Below are 6,000 nucleotides of genomic sequence, written 5' to 3'. Positions count from 1 at the left end.
ACGCTCGGAAACCTCCGAACATTTGGGGGCGGGGAAAGGGTAGGTGCCGCCACTTGAGGCTAAGAGTAAGCCATTGATTGGCTGAAGGGAAACGAACTCTGCGCGGATTGGTGGATGTAACGTATGGAGAAGGTGGGTAAAACGTTGGGTCTGTGCTGGTCGAAGTAGCCCCTCTCTCTTTCATGATGCTTAGGTGGCTGGGTTTCGCCGCATTTCTGTGTAAGCCGCTTGCTAGGTGTAGTTTTCGCCGGCTTCGGAATCCCCATCCCTTGTCTGGGTCGTATTTTGCTCCCGTCCCAGGAGTTAAATTGGTTTGCGCTGCTGCTTTGTGTTGTGGGAAATAATAGCTTTTCCCCGCTTCCTCCCTCACAGGGTGATGTTTGTACAGCTCCTTGTTTCTGCCAAAGCCAGTGTGTGTCTCGTGACCTCTCGGGGCAAGCAGCGGTATGCAAAGTGCAGAACGAGCGGAGCAATGAGCGAAAGAAATGAAAGGCAGGAGAAAAGAAAATCTAAGTAAATCTAGTTTACACCAACGCCCTTCACCATAGCTTTCCATTCCTTTCGGTACATATTTTAAATTCATCCCACCAGGTGCATACGAAAATTGTGAGTTACCTCCTCCTATTCTTTAAAATTCTGTGCTGCTGGAGGGACTGGTCAACCACAAGTTTGTTTTCTCAACCCGTTCACTCCATCTTTATTTTACTATTCAGTCCATCTTCATTCACCAACCAACCTTGATATTTGTGCAAAATATTCTATAATTCAAGCCGTGTCGCCTTATAATATACGTCTCTAAATCAACAAAGTACAATAAACTTTCCTTGTCACGTGTATATTTCTCAATTACCTCAGTGGCACGCAAAAATGCTTGGCATAACCCCGTATTTCACTTCCCCATTTTGTTCTTGTCATCTCGCTTTCTCGGCCAATTTTTTTCCAGACAGCTCCTGGGCCCGCTTGTCAACCTAACCTGCCTGTAGTTTTTGCATCACTCTTACTCTCTTTCCTTCCAGAAGCTCTGGCCTGGGCTGGTCCATGAAGTCACGAAGAGTCGGAAGCGACTGAACAAATAAACAATGGAGCAATAATAATGGCATTTTTCCAGTTGCCAAGCACAGATGAATTCTCCACCTGCATGTTAGACAAGTTGTGGAATCACTCCGTAAGCAAACTACATCCATCTTAGCATTTATCCAGTTGCTCCTGCAACCTTACTTTTTTTTAAAAAACTTTCTCACTGCATTGTGATTTCCTTTTCATACCTTTTTTCTTAGACGATAACATTTGTGTGATTCATTGCAATTCCATTCATCACAACATCGCTATTATTTCTACTCACGTCTCTAAAATGCTTCTTCCAACATGTCTTCACTTCGGTTTTATCCAAATCATTTAATCATTTTTATTGTTAATTCTGTTCACTCTGCTGGACACTCCCTGTTTAACTCTTTACATTCTCTTCCAAAACGATATTTTAGTATTTTAACTGTTCAAGTAATTTCTTTGACTACATGCTTTTCAGCTATTGTTTTCCCTCTGCACACTCTCATCCTCAGTTTTTGCAGGACTCCTTCTCTTGTATTTCTTCATCCATGGACTCTTTCACTTCATTGTTCCACCAGACATCCTTTTTCAAACTTCCCCTTAGCATAACTCCACACACACCTGTAGCACTATGTAAAATTCTTTTCACTCTATTCCAAGTAACTTGCACATCCTACTTGAAGTCTATTTTCCATTCCTTCTGTTGGGAGATATGTGGCTTCTATTATTACTGTTGTTGTTGTTATAAAAAATAGCATGAAATCACAGCTGCCACTTTTTTAGCTGGTGTTGACCTTCGTTTGCATCAAATTCTTCTGAAGAACCTAGGATGTTGTAATGTATCAGCGTAGAGTATGTGTGGGTCAAAGCAGTGTGGCTTTTTGTAATAGACAAATGGAAATTTTGTCATTGTGCAGATTTTCTAAGTGTCGTCCAAGGCTTCTTGGTATGGCACCCAATGTGCTGATGCTATTTTTATCCTGATATATATATATGTCAGCTCAAGACTGTGAACATACCTAATGCTCCTGCCTTGTATTTTCCCCACAGCAACAACCCTGTGAGGTGGGTTGGGCTGAGAGAGAGTGACTGGCCCAAAGACACCCAGACGGCTTTCATGCCTAAGGCAGGCCTAGAACTCACAGTCTCCTCCTTTCTAGGCCAGCATCTTCACCACTACACCAAACTAGCTCTCAGCATGCTGGCTGGGGATTTCTGGGAGATGAAGTCCAAACATCTTAAAGTTGCCAAGGTTGAAAAACACTGAACTAGAACCACAATGGCTCATTGCTAATCTGACAAAATGTTTAACTTCTAGAGCAAAGGCTGTGTTATGCTAAAGATCTGTAATGAGACAGATTTCTTGAATATTTACAGTTCCTTGTTTATATGAAAAGCATATAAAACTGCTAAAGTACAGTATGTCATTTCCACATAAATACGTACTTTGATTTGTGCAATTCCAAACAGTAACCATACTTTAATCAGACATATTTTAGGCAGTGTCACATGGTCACCATGTGTGAAGGAGCCACCATGGACCTAGGTAGTGGGCTGAACTTAACAGAAAAATGCATGTAAGTTGTAAACTTTCAAAGGTCTAGTACTCAAGAGGTGCACATATTGGTTAAATCTGTAAAGAAGTATTAGACAGTACCTGCTAGCTATGCTTCCTGGAAACCATATGTGTAGTGATAGTGTGAAAGGTCCCAGATATGTATAGGTAAATGTGTCAAAGTGCTCCACTGCAATGGAAGCTCTGGGAAGTCAAGCTCTATAAATGTGTTGATGTGTAGAGCCTTTTTACACTAATAACATGCACAACTGGGCATAGTCCTTCTCCTTCTTTATGTGAAGGTATCTTTGAATGTATAAATAACATAGGCCTGGTTACTTGAGGGACTGCCTGTCTCCCATAGTATGTAGCTAGCCATTTTGATCTTGGAGGGTTGGCACGCTCCCGGTTCCGTCGATTAAACAATGCCATCTGTCTGGACCCCGGAAGCGCGCTTTCTCTGGAGCAGCGCCTGCCCTTGCAATGAGGTTCCCCCCAAAATCCAAATGGCTCCCACCCTACTGGCATTTTGAAGGGCCTTATAGACCTGGCTCTTTGCCCAGGACTTTGGGGAGGACAACTGACACCCCTTTCTTTGTTTTTGTTCCCCTCTGGGGTTGTTTTTTCGCCATTGTTGTTCTTTTGTCTTGTGCTGTTTTTGTGTTTTTTCTTCTTTGTTTTTAAATGTTTTAACAATTGTAAATGGCCCAAGGTAGCTGGGAGCCAACTTCATATAAATTTAATAAATAATAATAATTATTGTAAAGTTAATATGCTAGAGAAACTGTAGAATCATATCATTTAATTTCATAAAGTTATATGAAAAATGTGTGCTTCCTAATTCACACCCTAAATACAGTACTTGAGTGTCAATGTTTGAATTCCATCATCGCTGGTAATGTCACAAGTACCTATAAAAAGAAAGCCATATTTTAGAATCCATTCCAAGTTACAACATCTCTGGTGCAGAGGCAAGAACAGCATTTTCTCAGGATGCCAGAGTGTGGAAAACTCCTTGAAGGAACGTGATTGTGTTGGAGTCTGGGATGTGAGTAACAGAGCTCCAGGCAGCATTTTTAGCAATTGTAGCAGAGTAGAAGCGTCCCATAAAAAAAAAGGACTTGCACAGAAAAGCTTGATTAGTGTTCAGAAAAATAGAACAGCTTCACACATTGGTTAGTGTAAAACGAAGTAAAGGTTGCTTACATTTTATTTTGTAGATTGTGGTTACAAGTAGAGATAGATTAACATTGAAGAAAGAAAAGAACTCCGGTGCGTTCATGCAAGGTACTTTTGGACCTGAGCCACATCGCCATGTGGCTCTGCTGCATGCACATCTGCTCAGGAGGAAACAAAATGGAGAATTGGCCACAAGGGGCCCAGAGAGGAGGAGGAAACGGGAAGTCAGGTGACCAGCACTCCCCACGAACACAGCAGACACACACTTCATAATAAAAGTCACATTTCAAAAGAAGAGTCCCTCCCCTTTATGTTCGTGAGACGATGCATAGTCGAAACCTGATTTTCCCAACAATTCTAACTGATGTCACAATGTGTAAGAGCTTCAGATGTGTTGCTTTATGTAAACTAACAATCTAGAATAGCCTGAACAGGCTTGAATAAAAAGTGCTATACTGATTTTGAAAGCTCAAATATTATTCAGCTATGAAAGGAGGTTATCTAAATAAATGTGAGTAGTACTTATATTATTATGCATTCCCTGGCATTGGTTTTGGACTTCTCTGCTGTCTTATATCCCAGGGCGAAGCTTCCATCTAATTTTATCTTTTTCAACACTTTTTATGCTCTTTATTCCTTCCATATATTTACACCTTTCTCAGAACCTTTTTTTTAAAATTTGTCTGTGACTTACTTGCTACTATTTTACTCCAGAGTGTACTCTCTTAAGAATGCCAAGATGCTCTTTATTTTTATTGTAGCAAATTGCTTATACATTCACTTGAGTATTTATTCTTTGTTCTGTTCCTTCCCAGTATCTAAATTTCAATCAAAAGCTCCTGGTATAGAAAGTAATTGTTGGCTCATTTTATTAGGTAATAGACTAGGTCAACTGATGGCACTATTAAATAATTAGTCAACTATTTGTAAAGTTTGATGCAAGATCTTTGTTACAGAAGCAAAACATTTACCTGAAAAATGCAAGAGTGAAGGAAATCTCAGTAAATTAGCAATCTTTAGCAGAATTAACATGGAAACAAGTCACTGAACTTATAGGACATATTGTCATGCTCGCCGTTTCAATGCCTTTGAGCCATCGTAACGTTTCTCATGTCATTAATGGGTTGCGTGTTTCATCTCTCATGGGAGGATGGTACTGCTTATCTTTTGGCTTTGCTTTGGAATGTTTTTCTATTATCTGTTATGTTCAAGGTTCCTTTCCCAGGCTAGCACGTCTGACGTTGGCTAGCACCTGGACCGGGCGGGGCTGATGTAACGGGGCGGGATACGTGTGCACTGGAGGAGTTTTAAGTTTGTATTTGGCGCGCTTTTGCTCATTCTCAGCTTTCTCTGTATTTGTCTTTAGTTCCCTAATAAATCAGATTTTTCACAGCAGCCTCTTGTGAGTCTGAGTATTTGGGCTAGGGCAATCATTACATAAAGCTGAGAATCTAAGATCCCAACTCCGCTAGCCCCTGTCCAGGAAAAGACAAGTTGTCTAGCCCTGTGAGGGAGAGTGCCAGCGATGACTGAACCAGACATCGTGATGAGGGAAGAAGGAGAGCCGGACTCGACCGTGAGGCGACCCGACCGGCCGTCCCAGGGGGGAGAGCTGTCAGCCATCCTAGAAGAGGCGAGCTCCGAGTCGGAGGGTGAAGCCGAGGGTCTGAAAACCGCCCCGGAGACGACCGTAAATTCTCCGGGCGAGATGGTCACCTGGGATGAGACCCAGGGGGATGTAACGGTGGCAGGGGGCCCATCCTGGAGGCAGAGATACCCATTATCACCCACCGTGGTGCAGGTGCAGCCAACGGAGGGCTCCCCCACCCCGGATCGGATCCGAGTACTGGAGTCAAAAATAGACTCGTTGGAAACTATACTGAAGCAGCTGAGCCTAGATGTGACCTCGTGGAGAGACAACCGGGAGGGATCGAGCCAGCGGCATTCAACCCCTTCGTCCCAAGGGCGGTCTCCGGAGCAACGGCGGCCGGCGCGGAGACGCGAGGGGGACCCGTCGGTCCCGATGGAAATCGCAGCATCGCCGGCGCGGCCGTCCCCGAGCCCCGCGCCGCCGCGAGCCCGGGAGGTGCCAACCTCCGCAGCCCCGGTGGCAGGGCGCAGCCCGGCGGCGGGCGGGATGAGAGACTTCCCTGTAAAGTTTGATGGGGATCCAACCAAACTCTCATTTTTCCTGACGAATGCTAAAGCCTACATGGTGG

This window comes from Candoia aspera, chromosome 1, assembly GCF_035149785.1.
Source record: "Candoia aspera isolate rCanAsp1 chromosome 1, rCanAsp1.hap2, whole genome shotgun sequence".
Lineage (NCBI taxonomy): Eukaryota > Metazoa > Chordata > Lepidosauria > Squamata > Boidae > Candoia > Candoia aspera.
This window is presented reverse-complemented; position numbering follows the sequence as displayed.